Source organism: Pan troglodytes, chromosome 16 (genome assembly GCF_028858775.2).
Source record: "Pan troglodytes isolate AG18354 chromosome 16, NHGRI_mPanTro3-v2.0_pri, whole genome shotgun sequence".
NCBI classification, from domain to species: domain Eukaryota; kingdom Metazoa; phylum Chordata; class Mammalia; order Primates; family Hominidae; genus Pan; species Pan troglodytes.
In genome coordinates this window covers 61,805,159-61,825,286 of record NC_072414.2, presented here as the reverse complement: position 1 = coordinate 61,825,286, position 20,128 = coordinate 61,805,159, and the positions used below count along the sequence as shown (strand labels likewise).

Here is a 20,128-nt window from a genome sequence, read left to right as displayed (position 1 = left end):
GCAGACTTCCTATCATAGGCAGCTGCAAGCCATTAACAGCTTTCGAGAGGAGAGACTCCCTCACTTTCCCCCCATCAGTGGGAGGGCCAGCCTAGGGGCCCCCTATTTGGTCACGTGGTTACTAAATCAACCCCATTTCCTCCTTTCTGCCTCCCTCCCAGGTGGCCCATGTCTAGGGCTGAGACTGGATTGTTGGTCCACGTCAGGCATCAGGAAAGCTGACGAGCACATTCCTGAACCACTACAGCCTCAGGTTCACGCAAACAGAGCTAACAGTGGCTTGGCCTCCCTGCCTGACCCTCTACCTCCGCTCTTGGATGAAGGCATGTGTGTTTGTATTTCCCAAGGCTCAGCCCTGCACAGTGGGGAGCCCAGCTGGATCCTTGATGCCACAAAGACAACCAATTGGATCACACAGCCGGCGTGGAATGCTCTCAGCTGCCATTTCCTCCTCTCAGCTTTGGCACAACGAGGCTAAAAATGACTATTTCACAGGGCTTTTGTGAAGATTAAATAACATATATCTCATAATGTGTAAATTATTAGCTATTTTTAACATTAGTAGTGGTTTGTTTTTTTTCCCACAACTCTTACTTTCAACCCAGAAAGGTTCTAGAAAGGTTGTCAAGCATACCCATTATGCAGCAGTTGGATCGGAGGGTCAGGGTTTTCTCCACATTCTAGTCATTTCTCCAGAAGGACATGAGGCTCATCTACTGCCATTATTACCCAAATTTTTGTTTCTGTTTTTTGTTTGTTTGTTTTTGAGACAGAGCCTCACTCTATTGCCCAGGCTGGAATGCAGTGGTGTGATCTAGGCTCACTGCATCCCAGGTTCTCTGCCTCCCAGGTTCAAGCGATTCTCCTGCCTCAGCCTCCCAGATAGCTGGGATTACAGGCTCCCACCAGCATGCCCGGCTAATTTTTGTATTTTTAGTAGAGATGGGGTTTCTCCATGTTGGCCAGGCTGGTCTCAAACTCCTGACCTCAGGTGATCCGACTGCCTCAGCTTCCCAAAGTGCAGAGATTACAGGCGTGAGCCACCACACCTGGCCTATTACCCAAGTTTTTTCAGGGAAACATAAAGGTCTTCTTAGCCAAGGGCTCAGCATATATAATCATTGCTTCCAGAACAGAAATCAGATTAAGACCGCTGAATTCTGTGTTTTAATATAATTGACCCAATTCTTAGTCACAGTGATACTAACTGTATCACTGTAAACTGGGGACCTCTCAACCTTCTTTAGAAGATGGAGGGGCTTCCTTCTTCTTGGTCTGGTTCTCCAGGGGCTCCCAGCCTCGCCAGAAGATCTTTAAGTTCATTCCCGTAGAATCTTGAGGCTCACTATGCAGATAAGCACAAGCAAATCCTCCCAGAAAAACTGTAGGTAACAGAGATTAATATTTAGTCCTTTGGGCAGAAAAAACATTCTAGAAGTTTCTAGTATGAACATCAGCTGTGATCCAGTCTAAAACATCAAAGAAGCAAGCAGGCAGAACCAGACAGAAAGCCAGATAAGACAGTGACAGCTTTCATCTGTGTAGAGCCACATAGCTCCTAGGAAATTCACCTTCCATTTCATCCCCAGAGCAACCCTGTGAAGCAGGTGAGGCCCCATCCAAGGCCACCTCAGCTAGCTAGTGGCCCAGTGGTTCTGCTGTTGACCTCCACAGGCTTCCCCTGCAGCGACACTGCATTCAGGCAGAGTGGGGCAGAACATGGCAGGCAGAAGGGACCTCAAAAGCTGTATGATTGACTCTGGGCTTCAATGAGAAATCATCCAACTATCAAAGCCTTTGTGCTAGAGCACACCTGGAAAGCTGCCCTGAATGGGGAGCTTTTCTGTAAGAAATCAAACCATGGCTCCCTGCACCTTAACGTCACCAGCGCAAAGATTTGTTGGCGGCCTAAACAAACCTGAATCACTGGTGAGTGGGGGAAATTTAAGGCATAAATTCCATGTTTCCTGCTCACAGGCTTGGCATAATTGAAATCCATTTGCTGTCAAAGAGGAGCTAGCTAAGAGTTGAAGTAACATTTAAAGAAAGTCTCAGGAATCTCTTCATTTTGTCCTTCAGTCCTCGATGGAACCATGGCAAGAAAGATGTCTAAATTGGCCCTATTTATATCTTTCTAAAGGCAGTTTCTCCATTCTGCAGGAGCTCCAGCCTCAGAAGTAATGATTTGGGCAGAAACTGGTGGAGGGCTTTGACGACTGCATGGAAACTTGAGAGGGTCTTTTGATAGGGAAAATAGAGAGGGGGCAGAAGTGAGTAGCTATCAAAAGGGGCTTTATTGAACTTTTACTAGCTAATGAATGCATTTAATGGGAACAGAGTTGGGTGTCAATGCAACATAATGACAATTTCATCTAGTTGGCTAGATTTTTGTGGCTTTCGAGGAGGAGAGAAAGAAGGACCTGCGTGAGCAGTTAATCACTCTGTCTTTAGCCAAACTTCATTTAAAATTTCACCGTGTTCTCTAAACTGTGCCAAGGGATGGTGTCATGCGCTTCATTGAATCACTTGCAGCCAAATCTAAAACAAGCAGGAGACTCAGTCTTTCTGCCTTATATTGACTCTGAATTTCGGGTTACATGTGATTTGGCGGAGTGGTGGGGCAGCAGCTAGTCAGCCGTTGGGTGCTTATTACATGCCTGGCCTCATTCTAAGTGTGCCTACGACACAGAGATGCTTCATGGATGGGGAAACTAAGGCTCAGAGGGATTAGGAGACTTGTCCAAAGTGGTCGTTAGAGGCAAAGCAGGACTCTAAACTCTCTCCTGTTTGACTCAACTATCCATTCTCTTCACTAACGAGCCCAGATAGCAGTTCCCAGAGAACACACAGTAGGCCACTTACAAATCTTCTTAGAATGTGCTCTGCTCCCCTCCCTTGTTAGCTGTGCTCTGGGCATGCCTGGCAGGCTGCTGAAGAGATGTCATTCCTCTGCCCACTTTCACTTACGTTGCCATATAGAATCCTCTCAACCTCGATGTAGGACCTTGGTGAAAACCCACCCTACGGGTGAGAAAACTGAGATGCAGGGGGCTCAAGGAATAATTCCTAGACATCCAATGGAATGCCTGAATGAGGAAACCAGTTCTCGGCTCATACCGTTGGCTGGCATTCGGTCTTGATTTGATTTGGCTATAGAATCCAACACACCTGTGCTTTTTTTTTTTTGAGATGGAGTCTTGCTCTGTCACCAGGCTGGAGTTCAGTGGCAAGATCTTGGCTCACTGCAACCTCCACCTCCCGGGTTCAAGCTATTCCCCTGCCTTAGCCTCCTGAGTAGCTGGGACTACAGGCACATGCCACCACACTTGGCTAATTTTTTTGTATTTTAGTGGAGACGGGGTTTCACCTTGTTTGCCAGGATGGTCTCGATCTCCTGACCTCGTGATCTGCCTGCGTTTGCTTCCCAAAGTGCTGGGATTACATGCATGAGCCACCGCTCCTGGCCCACACATGCTCTTTCTTTTCCGACCTGTGGACTCTTGAGCAAAAGCAACTCTGTTTATTATTTACTTTTGTTAGATGGTGAAATGGAGGTCCAGCAGATAAAGAGGCCTGTTCTAGGGTTCTAAGATAATGGGTATTTAACTAACGTGAAGCTTTATAAGTAGATGCAATACAAATTAACAATGATTGACCACAGGTGTAATCACTCCCTCTATCTCACCCTGCCAGGAATTAATGATACAACTTTAAATAAAACATGTAGTGTTGGAGAAGGGTGCATGTTTTCCCTCCCTTCCTTCCTTCCATGGTCTGAATGTTTTTGTCCCCCTAAAATTCATGTGTTGAAATCCTAACCCCCAAGATGATGGTATTAGGAGGTGGTATTTGAAAGGTGATTATGTTATGAAGGTGGAGCCCTGGTGAATTGGATTAGTGCCCTGATAAAAGGGACACCAGAGAAACCCTCATCCTTTCCATCATGTGAGGATATAGCAAAGAGGCACTACCTGAGAGCCAGAAGCAGGCCCTTACCAGACACCAATCCACCTGGACCTTGGGATTTTCAGCCTCCAGACTGTGAGAAATAAATTTCTGTTGTATATAAGCTATCCTGTTTAGTTATAGCAGCCTAAAAGGGCTAAGAATCAACCTTTCTTCCCTCCCCCCTCCTCTCTCCTTCCTTCCTTCTTTTATTTCTTTTCTTTTCTTTTTCTTTCTTTGAAGAAGCCTCAAAAGAGGCTATTTACTGTCTCAAAGCTCAGATACAGTAAATAGTTTGCTTTTCAGGGTTTGTGCTGGGATTTGAACCCAGGTTGGCTTGACCCTGTCCCATAATGTGATTTTCCAAACTGGATTTCTATATCCATTTCCCTGTTTGCTGTGTGCCCCTGCCAGCTTTTCCATCCCTATGGCAGCCCCCCATCTCTGTCATAACTGGAATTCCCAGCCCCCACTGGCCAACCCACCCATGCTCTCTGTCACAAAGGTGGAGCCCAACTTTCCACCCAAATGGAATTCCAGATTGATTTAAAAACCAGATTCCCCACGTGGAACCAATAGTGTTACATGCTGTCTGGTTTCACTCATGAGCTAAGTGTTACTTAAGAGTCGTGCTCCAATCCTAGTCTGGTTTTATTGAGGACATTGTCAAGCTAAAGAATTTCAAAAGGAAGCCAGCTATGCAGCCAGGGACCCCTTGAACCTGTTGCTTGGCGCCTTCTCTCAAGCCAAACCGACACTCAGAGCAGAGCTCCCTCCTGCAGTGAACACCTCTTATGTGGGATGGGGGATGTAAGGAAGGGGACAGCAAGAGGAAAACTGAGGAAGAGGGAGAAATACCTGCCCTTGGTTGAAGATGAGACACATGAAATCTTAGTGGCCTCATGAGGTGTCAACTCTCTCAGGCCTACAGGGACCCCACATCAGGGTTTGTGGCCCATGTGCCCACTGCACCAGCCACATCCGCTCCTCTGCCCTGGACCCAGCAGGTCAGCCCCTACCAAGGCCCTGCTGCACTACCTTTTGCAAAGGTTTAGAGTGAGGAGAAGGGATACCAACCCCATTTTTTTCTGAATGGAAGCATCAACTCCAAAAGTAAGAGAGTCAACAGGCTCTCTCATGATTACAGTAAAAATATACACACCAGGAAATTAAATCAAGCCAGATGATCAGAAAGTCTTGGAGAGGAAGGGTGTTCTCTGTCCTTCAGAACATTTGCTAGTTCTAGTGGATGGAAAATCAGTGAGTGTTGACACAGACACCCTAGACAGCATTGAATAGGCCACACTGCCACCACAGGAAAGCAGGGGCTTTTCTGGGCAAGGCAGCAGGGGTTGACAGACATGGGGACCTGGCTTCAAAGCTGCCTGAACGTATTTCCTTCTGGCCTGCAGTCTGGAAGGCAGACAGGTGCAGGCTCACTTCCTGGGGCCTGTGTAGAATTGAGGGGCCTTGGCTTTGCTTCCCAACTCCCCAACCTCCATTCCCTACAAAATTTCCAGAAATGGAAAATAGTTTCCTACTGACAGCTAAGAGCCTCTCTGCTGTCCGGGTCCCTCTCAGAGCAAGTCTGGTCCCACCTCCGAGAATTGGTCCTCAAGCTGCTGCCTGAGAGGACTCTGCTACCTCCAGTCCTGCCTCTCCTTCAAGAATTAGCCAGGCCCCTTCTGCCTCCATCAGGCACCCACTGACTGTTTCTGGCACCTGGCCTCACCCCCTCTGCACTTTCTCGGCTCAGCACATCACGCTGGAAATGTTCCTGAGATTGTGGATCTGTGTGAGTTGTGACTCCCTTGCAAGACCATAGACCTTTGAAAGCAGGCATCAAGTCCACATTTGTGTATATTCTTTATGCCAAGGTCAGGGCCCCCTCAGTTGAGAGAGCCCACGTTTATTTAAACTCCCTAATATAGTCAGAGTAACTTTCTTGGCAGTCTGGTTGAATTACCCAAACACTTTCTAAATTCCACTCTTCCATAACCTTCTTTATGACTCTGGTATTATGTTTCCCATTTTATAGGTGAGCAAACTAAGACTTGGAGAGTCAAGGGTTGCGCACAAATGCCTGACAAGGAAGAGGCAGCTCTCAGCCTTGAACCTGGTCCTGTCACGCACATCCAGCTCTTTCTCCATCAGCAGCCTCCAGACCCCACGTGCACACGCACCCAGCTGGGTTTAGATGGAGTTCAAATATTCACCACGCCCTCCACGGCCCACTCTGGAGGAACCAGGGCTCTGTCCAACGAGCATAGCTGAGGAGGGTTATGAGCAGGTCTTCAGGATGGGGAGTCAGAGCCCCAGTCAACCTCCTCCTGGCTCGACATTGGGTCAAGCAGCTAGTCGTGGAGCCATGCCTGCATCCCTCTTGGTCCCTTGCCAAGCTCTGGACACACCTGGGTTCTTGCTGTGGTCTGCCATTTCTAGAGGGAATTGTCTAGAGACTCATAAGAGAGCAATAAAAACCTCTAACTTCTACATTTCCACATGTCCAGATGGGCTATCATGGGGTTCCCAGCATCCCAGTCTCAGCCAAGTCACAGATAACCAAGAGACTCTCACTCTGCAAGGCCTGGATTTTCATAGAGGTGACCCAGGACTCTGTCCAGAGGCTCTTCCTCACTGTCTACCACACTGCTGGGAGCCTCAGTGTACAGAGGAGGAACACAGGCTTTGGAGATACTCACTGGATAAACACAGATAGAGCACCTACTGTGTGCTGGGAAGGTGTTAGGTCTAGGGACATGGGAAAGGGAAAGACATTGAGATGCAGTGGGGCAGGCCAAGTCACCAGGCAATTATAATCAAATGAGGATGCCTGGCAATGCAAGAGTGTAGAGGAGGGGGAGCTGTCAGCCTGGGGATCCTGGAAGGTTTCTTGCAGGAAGCAATGCCTGAATGGAAAAGGCCAGAGAGAGCTAATTTAGAGAGGTCTGAAAACAGTTCCACTTGATGGAGCAGAGGATAGTGGGTATACATGTGGGGAGGGAGGGGTAAACTGAGACCTGAAGCCACAATCAGGCAAAGCCAGATGCCAGTCATTACTTGCCCTGTGACCTGAGCAAGCTCCTTTATCTCTTTGAGGGTCAGGTAGCTCAGTTCTACAATAAAGACCATAATACCCACCTCCCAGGCTTGGTGTGACCATGCAACATGACCACGGGCTAAGTGCCCATCTGGTGCCGGGCACACAGTGGGGGCTGGGCCTTCCCCACACTGCCTTTCCCCACACCTGCCTAAGGGCAGGCATGGCGCCCCACCCTGCAGGCCAGTCTGATCTAAGCCCAACCGCAAATCATGTGGTAGAGGAGGGCAGGAGGGCTGGAATTCATTCCACTGCTCAGAGTCCGGGATGAGTACTAGAGCCCTGAGCCTCCCCACTCATCCTCCCTGCGTACTCCCCATCTCCAGGGGGACACGATTCCTGGGGGAGGGGTGTCCTTGAGGCCCCCCATATTTTGCAGATAACAGAGGACACCCAGGCATAGCCCCTGGGCTGTGACCAAAATGGTCTGCCAGAGGAAGGTGTTGAAATCAAATTCTTACCCTCAAAGTTACCCAGAAGCAGGTAAATAGATTTCGTGGTGGACAGAACTCAAACTATTCCCCTTCTCAAGGTTGTTGAGAGTGTTGTTTTTTTGTTGTTGTTGTTTTTTCCATAGTTCAGTTTGTAGCACTGCCCACCCCTGCCTGTACCCTGTCTTGGGACTTCATCTTCATTGTGCCTCATATCCAGCATGCCAGTTTTATCTGCCTCTGATGTTGGCCCTCCCTGACACCCCAAAGTCACTGCTCTCGTCCCTGGCTTCCACCTTCCTCCCCGGACTCTTGCCTCCCAGCCGGCCTCTTGAGCGCTGTCTCCAGCCTTGGCAGCGTCCTCTGTAGGGTGCCAGGTGATACCACCAGCCTAAGGGAAGAGCTGGGCTCTTGAGAAGTACAAACCTAGACCCCACTGCTGGAAACTCTTAAGCTAACACAGGGGACGTGAAGTAATTTGGGGCTGGAGTACAGGACTTTGCAGAGTAAATTGAGGGATCCTGCAGTTTAGAACCAAACTACAAATAGCAGTGAGGCCGGGCTATGGAGTACAGTCCTGACTGTCCAGGCCATTGGCTGTGACCCTGCTTCCTGGAGCGCCGGGTTTCCATGCAATGGCCAGGTAAGCTGCAGGGAAAGAGGGAGGAAGCCAGGGCGAGGCGCCGGGCTGCAGGGAAAGAGGCGGGGATGTAGGGTGGGGGTGGGGCTGCAGAGAAAAAGGCGGCGCTGTAGGGTGGGGGCGGGGCTGCGGCGAAAGAGGCGGGGCTGCGGGGAAAGAGGCGGAACTGCAGGGTGAGGGGCGGGGCTGTAGGATGAGGAGCCGGGCCGCAGCGTTCAGGGCACCCCCTCATTTGCAACTGGCACAGCCCCACTCACATCTGTTTTCCAGGCTGTGGGCATGAGGAGGCAGGGCACATGGAGATGACATACTAGTAAAAGGCGCGTTTGAAAGTTGTCAAAACGCATTAGGGCAGTGTTGAAGGATTCTGAGCAGGGGAGGTTACTATGGCCTGATTTGGGGGATAGGAGGTGGAAGATGGATTGGGGAGATCAGGACACTGTTAGGAGCCTATTGTAATAGTATACATAAGAGCCAACCTGGTTCCTGACCAGGCTGGGGCCGGGAGTGTAGAGGAGCAAAGAGGTGGAGATGACACTTTCTGGAGACAGCATACGAAGCTGGCACTTAAGAATGGATGGGGTGCAGATCTTCTCTCCTCTGCTAAGTGACTTGAAGGTAGGAACTGGGATCCATCCACCTTTCTGTCCCTCATAGTATCTGTCACAGTCAGAGCCTTACAAGGCCCAAGTGCTTTCTAGGTACCAGCTGGGTGAATGAACAAGGGGCCAGGTCCTGTAATCCCACAATATAAGCTCTGTGGAACTGGGAATGAGGGTCCTGACCTCATTGCCGCATGCCAGTGAGGGTTGGGGCACAAACTCTGCAGCCAGGGGTTCAATCCGGACCCCTCTCCCTGCCAGCTGCATGACCCTGGGCAAGTAACTAAGCCTCAGGTTGGCTCAATTTCTTCATTGGTAAAGTGGGAATAATAAGAGTATGTATTTCATAGAATTGTTGTGAGGACTGCATGCATATAAAGAAAGTGCTTAGGACAGTGCCTGGCAGCACGGGTATGTTAAATACTTAATAAAGGTAGTGATCATTGGGAGAGGAAATACGGCCTGGATTCTCAAGCCAGCCTGCCTGGATTCAAACCTGGCACTGCTGCTTGTTAGCTGTGTGTCCAGAGGCAAACTTCTTCATCTGTCTGGGTCTCAGTTTGCTTACCTGTCAGACAGGGTGATAATAATTTTACCTGTTTCCAGAACTAATATGCAGTTGCTGTATGCAACAGTGCAGCCATACTTGCAGCTACAATATTCAAATATGTTCATAGCAGCTGTTAACAGCCAACATATCTCCAGAGGGCCACCCAGTCCCCCCTCAGACCTTTCCTGAAAGCTAGCAGAGGCAACATTTATAACTAGGATGAAAGGGCTGTTCTTCCAATGGGGTTTATCACTGGATTAAAAAGAATTCCAAAAACCCTTTAAGAAATGACAGAATCATTTTGTGGAATAAACCGTTCTTTTATTCATCCATTCATTCAATAAATATTTATTCTCTGACCCCAGATGTCAGAGCTAAAGAAAAATAAGCTTTGGTCCTTGCCCTCAAGAGACTCACAATATAGTGGGAAAAAAATAATCAGAAAGTAAGGGGCTGAGTAACAGAATGCACAGGGCCTGGGGAATCTCTCAAGGTGACAATGACAGAGGACAAATTTAACTGGCAGACCAAGGTGGGACACTTTTTTTATCCAGCAGTGGCCTCTCTACTTTATACTCACTCTTCCTATGTAGGGTTGCCAGATTTAGCAAATAAAAATAGAAGATGCTCAATTAAATGTGAATTTCAGGTAAACAACAAAGGAACTTTTTAGTGTCTAAGTATGTCCCAACATAAATGCATGGTACTTACACTAAAAAAAAGAATTCTTCCTTGTTTATCTGAAATTCACATTTAAGCTGGCATCCTGTATTTTATCTGGCAACCCCATACAAGAGCTTGTTTCCTGGAGAGAACAAGAAGAAAAAGTTAGAACGGGGAGGGAGAAGAGACTGAAGGGGCCTGGAGGGAAGTGGGGAGGAAAGGCAGAGGAGGCAGGGGAAGGAAGGGTGAGATGGGAGGCAGGGCTGAAGGGAGACAGGTTCACCCTCATTGCAGCTGCTTCTCCCTCCCTCGATTGCCTCCCCCAGTGATGCGACAGGGAGGCGTGGGGGCACGGCTTGGGAACCTGAGTGTGCTCTCTGAAATGTCAGCAGAAATAAACCTGGCTAATCCTCTGCGATGGCCCGTCACATTAATATCCCTAAAATTCCAAGCGGATTAAAATAACCGTGAGCATGACACCATTTGGAAGGCTGGGGATTTACTTGGAAGAGGTGGCCCATTGGCGAGCATTCCTCTAATTGCTGCTTCGTATAAATAGAGTGTTCTTTAATATCGCCACCAGCCCTGGCTGACAGATTTAGATCAGAGCTGTCTAAGTCATTAGTGCCCAGGCCGTGGTAAACCAAGGCTCCGTTAGGGCTGTAAATGGGATTCTCACCGGCCGATCAATCTTACCAAAGCCGCCAGTGTTGCCTGTTGATCTGCAAGGTCCTGAGTGGCTACAGCTTCCCAGAAATGTGCTTGCATCTGTCAGAATTATAAGCAGCTGGCAGCTGACACAAAGGTCATATTTGCTGCTGGTGTGGAAATAGAATCTCCCCAGTACAAGAAATGCTACTTAGCAGTATATCAATTGCAGGCGGGTCATTAAAGGAGGGGTGTGTGTGTGTGTGTGTGTGTGTGTGTGTGTGTGTGTGTGTGTGTGTTACAACCTGGGTTGCCTAGAACCTATATCCTTTGTAGGTCTACCCTGGGCTCAAAAGCAGGTGCTCGGTTGAATAAAATTAAATAATAACTAGTTCGTGATGAAATTCTCAGCACTATCATCATAAGGCAGTTTTTCCTTCTGTCATCTAACAAGTATTTATTGAGTGTTCATGCTGTTCCAGTCACTGTTCTAAGCACTCTATAACGACTTAGTGAAGGCTCTCTCACTTGCTGGCTGTGTCGTTTGAACATGTGATTGGCCTCTCTGAACCTCAGGTTTTCCACCTTTAAAATGAGGATAGTAATACCTGCTTCAGCTGGGTGCGGTGGCTCACCCTTCAGCTGGCCTGTAATCCCAGCACTTTGGGAGGCCGAGGTGGGTGAATCATGAGGTCAGGCATTCGATACCAGCCTGGCCAACATAGTAAAATGCCGACTCTACTAAAAATACAAAAAATTAGCTGGGTGTGGTGGTGGGCCCCTGTAATCCCATCTACTCAGGAGGCTGAGACAGGAGAATCGCTTGAACCTGGGAGGTGGAGGTTGCGGTGAGCTGGGATCGTACCACTGCACTCCAGCCTGGACGACAGTGCAAGACTCTGTCTCAAAAAAATAAATAAATAAAAATAAAAGTAACACCTGCTTCAGAGAGTGTTGGGAAGCCCTGATGAAATAAAGTTCCTAAGATGCCAGAGCTGGTGATGCTTAGTGTGCCTCAGCCAGCAACAGTCATGGAAACTTACATCAGATGGTAGCATCTGAGAGGTTGGTAGAGGAGACGAGGGAGCCAGGAAAGGATCAGCCAGACTCAGAGGTGGTAAACCAGTTGTGGGCACCCGGTGAGGAGTAACTAAAGGTCTAAATGACTGTGTCTACTCAGGCTCCATCTGAGGGCAGATCTGATTTGGGGAGGGGAATCTCACAGCAATGGCAGGTTCCAGGACACGGTCTGTGCATGCTTGTTATGCTCTATTCAAGACAGTAGCCCCAGGGAAGCCAGGTCCTGCTCCAAACAAAGAGAGGGGACAGATAAGGGACAGGCACAGGAGCCTCCAGCAGCATCAGACTTGGGCAAGGCAGAACCATTGGGGATCCCAGGTTGTCTCTTGGATTTTTTTCCTGGCCCTTCTCACCAACCGGAAGGCTCATCAGCTCTGCAACAAACCTGAGATGCTTGTTTTGGAGTTGATTCTCTGTAGGTGAATTGGATCTGGGTTAAGCCAAGCAATTCTTTGACAAGTTGGCTCCTAAGATGGGATTGCATAAAGCGCCATGGCAAGAAGTCCGTTTTCTGTGTTGTGATAGAATTCCACCCAGAATCCACTGAAAGTTCATCTAGGGAGGTTGCTTTTGCAAGACTCAGCAAGGGGGTTGCTCCATCCCAGCCATTGGCACATTCCTCATGACTGCTTGGTTCCTTGTGTCAACACAACACGTTACATGTTTATAAGTCTGTTTTGTCTCATGGCTTGTAGGAGTCTCACATCAGCATGCATCAGCTCTCTGGGTGGCCGCTTGACCCAACACAAAGAACTCAAACTTTGGAATCCCTCAGCCCTGGAATCACACCCACCTTCACCATCAGTTCCACTCAGTAGTCTAAAAATTCTAAGCCCCACCTTTGTATGCATTTTAACGGCTCTGAAATCGGAATGTGTCTTGCAATCAGTGACACCTTGCTGTTATAATTGGCAGTTCTTTTTTCTTTTTTTTTTTTTTTTTTTGAGATGGCATCTCTGTCTGTCGCCCAGGCTGGAGTGCAGTGGCGTGATCTCGGCTCACCGCAAGCTCCGTCTCCCAGATTCACACCATTCTCCTAGCTCAGCCTCCTGAGTAGCTGGGACTACAGGCGCCCGCCACCACACCCGGCTAATTTTTTGCATTTTTAGTAGAGATGGGGTTTCACCGTGTTAGCCAGGATGGTCTCAATCTCCTGACCTCGTGATCCACCCGCCTTGGCCTCCCAAAGTGCTGGGATTACAGGCGTGAGCCACTGCGCCTGGCCCCTTTTTCCTATTTTTGTTGTTTGTGAAATAATTGTGTGTCTTACAATCTACTGAGTCTTAGAGTTGATGAATTAATTATGTGTCTGAGCTTTGGCAGGTATCTTCTTTTGAAGCTGTTTCCACATCTGTAAACCGAGGCTGACTGCACCTCCCCAGCAGGGCTGTCATGGAGACGAAGTAAGATCTGATTGGAAGTGGAAAGTGCTCAAATGTGGTAGACACTGGATGCATGAAAGCTGCCACCACTGTCAGTAGGGCAGCAAAGGTGACCTCATTTTACAGATGAGGAAACTGAGCCCCAAGGGGAGGCTTGACCGAAGTCCCACAGACACAGGCAGAGATTTAAGATTTTCAAAAGACTGTCATCTGCATCATCTCCTCCAGTGTTTACGATCACCAAGCCAGGAACAAGCGTGACTCATCGAGGGTGCAACCCAGGAGGCCTAGCCTCAGGAGGAACAGGGGCTGCTCCTGGGCACTCAGTGGCTGCTGGGCTTGGGCCCAAAGGCAACCAGCAGTGCCAGCCCTATTTTATGGGAAGTCACTGCCAACATGCTGCCAATCATTTTAACTTTGACCTGGGATGTGGGTAAGGAAAATCAAAGTCAAATGGTGTTTGATGATAATTCCAGGAGACAGGTGCTTGCAACCTTTCTAAAGAAAATATTGTGGACTAGTTTTAACTCTATGCATAAACTACAGTTTACATTATATCAGAATGAATGTCACAGGCCACACATTCAGATTTTTTTTTTAAAAAAAGAAAAATCTAATTACTCCCTTGATCCACTATTCCACTTTTAGCAGGACCGCCATTCAAGTCGATTCAAGGCTTTCCCCTTCTCATCTTCTCCCAGAGGGTGGATTCAGTTGAGGTGGGGAAAACATCACCTCAGTGCATCCGGGGAAGCACGCCTGGCTCTCTGCCATCACCTGTCCACCCTGGCCGCCACTGGACTGGCCATTGCCCAGCTGGTCCTTGGTGGCGGCCACCCCTTGTGGATTGGTGGGGAATCCTCATTCCTGCCCTTGGTCCACACCTGCATCTGCTCTCACATCCTACCATCCCAGGCTCAAGGCCCTCCAGGTTTTCTGGCTGTCAGGACCATCAGATACACTCAGAAACATTCTGTTGTTCGCTACACAACACCGGGGGGATGAGGGCTTGTGATGCACCCTGAACCCCCCGGAGGTTGCTTCCTGCCTATCTATTGGTCCTTCACGACACTGAATGCTGGGACTTCTCTATGGAGCTTCCTGCCTCCCCACAGAGTGGGAGCACCTGTTTCTCTTCTCTCTGATCCCCTAAATTATTGGAGATTCTATCGTCCCCTCAACTTCAGAGTTTGAGAGCATGGAATGTGTAGGCAGGACCATTCCCAGAGATTCATGCCAGCATTTAACTCTCTTTCCTTCTAAGGACTTTTTTTTTTCTTTGCTCAGGGAGTCATTAATGTAGACTGGGTAGGTGGGAAAAAGTAGCTTAACAAACCATACGCTAGCCCTCCCGAGTTCTGTGTGTCAGGACTTGGATTCTCGAAAGGCAAGATTTTGAGACTCTCAAACTATTGTCTCTGCCATGGGTTTCGAAAGCTGCATATTTGTTTCTCTCTCGCTCTGCATTTCTGCTCTAGTTACTCTACCATGAGGCCAGTGAGTAAAGAATGGAAGGAGGGTAGGAATCCCCAAGGAGAGCAGTAGATGCGAATGTTTCAAATAGTTCATATCCTTCTATCATGGAAGCAGGAACGCTGCAAGGTCCATGTTGCTGATTAAATCAAGATTTTAAACACTTATGTAAAAGAGTACCCTTGGCTGCATGATCTGAACTGCAGGACAGGAGATGGGCTTTGTAACCTCATTCTGTCCCCAACCAGATGGGGGCTTCCTTCCTGTGTGAGTCGTTGGGAGAGATGGGCTCCAGGCTTCAGCTGCAGAAGCCACAAAAGCCTCCCACCTGTTCTCCCAGACCCTAACAGCCAGGGAGGGGAACGCAGTCTGTGCTCAGCCAATCACCTGTACCCACTGGGAAGAACACAGAGAGCCATGGGTCCATTTCTGATGCATCATGGGCCCTAGCTGAAGTGGGCTAATCAGATTTCGTGGCATGATCTGGCTATGCTCTCAGCAGCCCACTTTCCCTTGGCTTCTGCTTGTTTTCTGGACCTGGTTCTCCAGTCTTCCAGTGGGTTCAGTGGCCTTCTCCATATGCTTCCATCAAATCTCATTCTCCCTAGGTATCCAACGTTGGCATCTATGTGGTGCAGCCAAGAGCTCTGACTGGTGATCATGAGTAACTCAGTTCTTCTCTACGGACCTTGGTGTCCCTCTCTATGAAAGGAGGTGTCTAAGGCAGGTGAACTCCAGGATCTTACAATCTACCTTATGCTTTAAGTGCTTTGGGGCTGAAATGCATGGCCCAGTTGGTCAGTTCACCCATCCATGCCCGACGCTCCACCATTCTCTAGGTGGCCCCTATCTACATTTCAGGGACTAGTCACCCTCTGCACAGTCAGCCTGGCACCCCATTCCATCCAGTATGCGAATGATCCACCCATAATGAGTTCCACAATCATTCAATCAACCAGGCTCCTTTATTACAGGACTTCTCAGAGCCTTTAATATGCTAATATACTTTGTGATCCTCTAAGAGAAGACTATAATACACATAAATCATTTCCCAAATAAATTTCGTCGTACACTTGTTGCCTCACTGCCTCTTTCAAGAACTAGAACATAATGGGACACTGCTGTGGAAAAAAGATACCAAATGTCACATGAGGAAAGACGACATCTGGCATGACTTCCAAAACATACACATGCACAAACTTGCACATGCAGGAATTCTCTGGTCCAGTCTGACTGCATTGTAACTTTTTTTTTTGGCCACCGTTCAGCTTCCTGGATGCACGGGGATAACCAGTGTTAAGTGCCTTCACCTGGGGTTCTATGCCCAGGGCAACAGTCAGTGGTGACTCAGGGTTTGGTGTTTCCACACTCCACAGTGGCTGCTCTGTGCTCCGTTCCACTCAAGATGAAGCAAGTGCCACAACACCTGTGCTCCCTGAACCCTGGATGAGCAGCTGTGATGTGTGCAGTGTGCAGTCCCCTGCCCCACAGAATTCCTGGTGGAGGAGAGCAAATAAGCCAAGTGTGACAACAAGCACGACACACTGGTGTCCCTGCCCAGTGGGGCCTGAGTGCCCACTGTCCAGCCTCTCAGGCAGCCCTGGCTTGGCCTCTAGGGAGAGTTTGGAAGCTTTCCTGACACCTACCCCTAGGTCACAGAAAACCTCAAACATACCACAGCCCCTGTTCTGTTCTCCCATAGACCTGCCATTCAGGAACATGTCAAAACATTTTGAAACCATTTCTCAAGTTGTACCCTGTCTGGAGAGAACAGCTTCCCTAAGTGTGCGGCTTATTGCATCAAGGATTTCCTTGAGAAGCTCTAAGGGGAACTCCTCAGATCTCTATCACAGGGCTGGCTGGAGATGCCGGCACCCAGATCCCTCCAGGAGTGCTTGACTGTGACTCCATGGATTCCATGGGGATATGAGAATGGTCCCCTTTAACCTTTTTGCCTTCCAAACTATAAATATTAAGGAATATGTCTTCCTTATTATATTTGGTCTTTTTCTTTTGCTGATCATACTTGTATCAGTGAGGACTCATTCTACTTCAGTTAACTTATAATCTGACCCAAATGTGTTTAAACATAAAATAAAATTTATTAGTTCCTATTATTAAAAGATCAAAGGGTAGGGCCAGCTTCAGGCAAGGCAGGATCAGGAGCTCTGTGCTGTCTCCAATATATGACCTCTCTCCAGTCCTCAGCTTTATTCTCAAACTCAAGGTAACACCCAAGGCTCATTTCATAAGCCTGAGGGTTCAAGTCTAGCAGGGAGACTTGAGCCTGCTTTCCACAAAAGTCCTGAACTTCATTCTGATTGTACCAGCCTCTGGTAACATGCCCACCCCTGAACTAATTGCTGTGACCTGGGAAATGAGAAATGATGATTGGCTTAGGTCAGGGTCATGTGCTCTACCTCAAGAACCCCCACCCAAGCCACCTGGGCTAAGAGAGGGCTTGACCCCAAGTCCAATCAGGAGCTGTTGTTAGGCGATGAAGAAATGAATGTGAGGGAGGGGTAAGCAATAAGTGTGTGCTAACTACTAATTCACGAGACATCTAGCTCAAAACAATGAGTGACCGGGGAATCTTTAAAACTTCTCACTAAGGAAGGAAAACTAGGCCCCTGCTCGGCCACCGCTCAGGATATGCAAGCTGAGAGCCCATGAGTTTCGGCACCCACTTGGACTTTCACAATCAGAGACGGCAGCGGTGAAGGCATGAACATTGAAAGCTACCAGGCCTTGGTATTCTCATCCGGTATATGCAAGATACTGGCAACATTATCATCAAGCAATGGCTTTGATGCAAAGCCACCACAATGCCTACAGGAAGGCCAGGGAATCCTGTTTCAGTCTTCCATGGTACTTCCCTCCTGCACTTCTTCCCCAAAGCTGTTACGATAACCAGGCTGCGTATCCTTAGTCCTTCTATGGCCATCATGTGACCTGGCAGGACTCCCCATGCAGTTCTTTACATTTCAGAGGGTCTGGGCAGCAGCCACATGACAGCAGTAGAATCCAGGCATCCACAAGAGAAGACCAAGCTTTGTCCAAAGAGGAAGAGATGGAGATCAAGTTAGATGCAGTGGTAGAATGTGACCTGAGCAATATGGAAATCACCAAAGAGCTCTGCCAGTACTCTGCAGAGACGGAGAGGCACAGAGAAGGACGGTGGTGACAGCAGCTGGATGCAGAGCACCTGGAAAGCTATGTGAACACTGACCACGACCTGTACTGCAACACCCGCTGGTTGGTAGAGGCCCCAACTGAGAGGCCTAGTGAGCAGCGTCCCAGGCCGAGATGAAGCATTTGTATGGGGACAGCACCAAGATCCAGGCCATGGAGGCTGCAGTGCAGCTGAGCTTTGACGAGCACTGTGACCAAAAGCAGCCCAAGTACTGGCCGGTCATCCCCCTGAAGTTCTGAGCTCGGGGCACAGGGCACCCAGCCTCTCCCTCTTCCTTTTGGGTACACTTTCTTCATCTCTCCTTCTGTACCTTTCTCAGTAAAAGGGGACTTTGTACTGAGGTACAGGCATGTTCACCACAGTCCCAGTGGGCCTGTCACAGAGTGGATGTAGTATGCCAGCCACTTGGAGGTCGGCAGACATGTTCTGCTGCCGACATGATGAATTTTCTCCTGACATAAAATGATGATTTTGTATATATTATACTGTTTTTTTTATGTTGTTGGTAACAGTTCATTAAAGTTCTTGCCTAGAAAAAAAAAATAACTTCTCACAAGGATGTCAGGAATGTAGACAAAGGGGCAAATACCCAGCAATCTCACCTGCCTACCTCCATCAGAAACCCTCCATCAGAGGCCTACTTGGAAAAGACAAGAAGGGGCTTCACATCTATGCTCCCATCTGGGCTGTCTGTGTGTCTGATCCACCAGAAACAAGCCCAGCCACTCCTCTCTGCCTCTTAAGAGTTGTCCTTTGAAGTGGAAATCTTATTACCTCTCTCCATCACAGCATCCCTTGTCCTTTGCACCATCTGTCTACAACCAAGTCAGAAACTACAGATTACAGAAGATGGAAAGGCAGGGGCAGGTAGGCAATGCATTGTGGGAAGTGTCCTTTTCACCAGCCGGCTGGAGCTGGGGCAAAGGGAGAAGCCATGACAACCAGAGCATGCTGGGAAGACACCCTCACCCCACAGCAGCTTAGTGCCAGAGGCTCAGGCGGTGGTTAAGGCTCCCAAGACATCACAGCCCAGACAAACCAGGAGCCAGAGGCTGATTGGGAGCCCTCACACCTGCCCCGAGCTGCAGACCTGAGAAGAACATGTGCCCATCTTGCCAGGGAGCTCAGTAGAAGAGGATACACCATTCACTTGAAAAAGGAGCAGAAAGTTTTAGGGAGATAATATATATTTCATTTCAAAATGAAGCAACAAGGTAATATAAAAAGGGAGATAGGTGAGAAATGGGAGAATTACAAAGTAACTAAAATCTTAATATTTAAATTAAAAACCACTTTGGAAGTAAGTAATAAAAAATAGACTTGATGACCCAGAAAAACAAATCAGCAAGGTAGAGAAAAAATTGGCCACCTCTCTTGGGATAAAAAGGGAAAGGAGAAAGAAGTGACAATTATGAGAAAAAAGATGAGAGACAGGAAGAAGAGTTGAGATACAAATGCTGGAACTTATTTCTTGAGCAGACTGGTGAAACAGACAAATCTCTGGCAAGGATAATCAAAAAGAAAGAGAGTGGCATGATGGTGAAAAGGACATGGGGGATGTATCCAGAGACACAGCGGTCCTCAGTGTATGAAGAGAGTCGGAGAACTCTGTGAGCTGAATTGTGACTACGTTTTTCTCAGTCCAGCTTCACCTGCCTTGGGACTGCTATCTGTTCCAAGACATCAATCTGAATCTGGCACTTGGTACCTGCAAGGCTCAGTTTTTGGTTTTGTTGTGAATTTTATCTTTATCTGCAACTTCTTGGAGATGTAGTGAGATGTTGAGAGTGGCTGCATTGGCCGGGGTGGGGGTCCTAAAGCCTGATACAAGGTACCAGGAGTGGGGGAAATGGGGCACTGTGAGGACACTGGGTGGGCTTCTCGGGCCAAAGGGAGTGAGCAGGCTGCAAAGACAACTGTCCTCCTGATTTTGCCAAGGGCAGGCAGCACCACCAGCCAATTAAGAGAAACACCCCATGAAGAAATGGTTTTGTTCAGCAGAGTAGCACATTCAGGACAACCCTGGAAAATAAAGATTTATCACCCCAGAAACCCCCACAGTTCTGATGAGGTTGGGTTCAGCCAGCAGATGTGTCCACACAGTTAGGGAGGGGTGGAGGATGGCCGCTACTGGAGGGGCCGCCCAGCTTGTCTGCAGTGGCTGGGGAGCTTGGGCTTCTGCACATTCCCCATCCCTCCCCCGCCTGGGCATCACCCGGAGCTCGGCCTTGCATGGTCCTTCCAAGGAAGCTTGCTGAGTGCTGCAGTTCAGCACCACCTCCCCAGCCACCTCCCACGCCCACCCACACACCTGCTGGAGAGGGGCAGAGAGCACTGATTTTGGAGTCAGAAGTCTTAAAGTTCTGACCTTGACATGCTAGGTGACTGTCAGCGTTCCTGACATCTCACGGTATCAGCCCC

At 48.6% G+C, this 20,128-nt stretch overlaps 1 pseudogene; it reads left to right on the top strand.

Annotated features, from left to right (window-relative positions):
- Positions 1-16,855: 16,855 nt before the first annotated feature.
- Positions 16,856-17,946, top strand: LOC100612901 (gem-associated protein 8-like; annotated as a pseudogene).
- Positions 17,947-20,128: the final 2,182 nt, after the last annotated feature.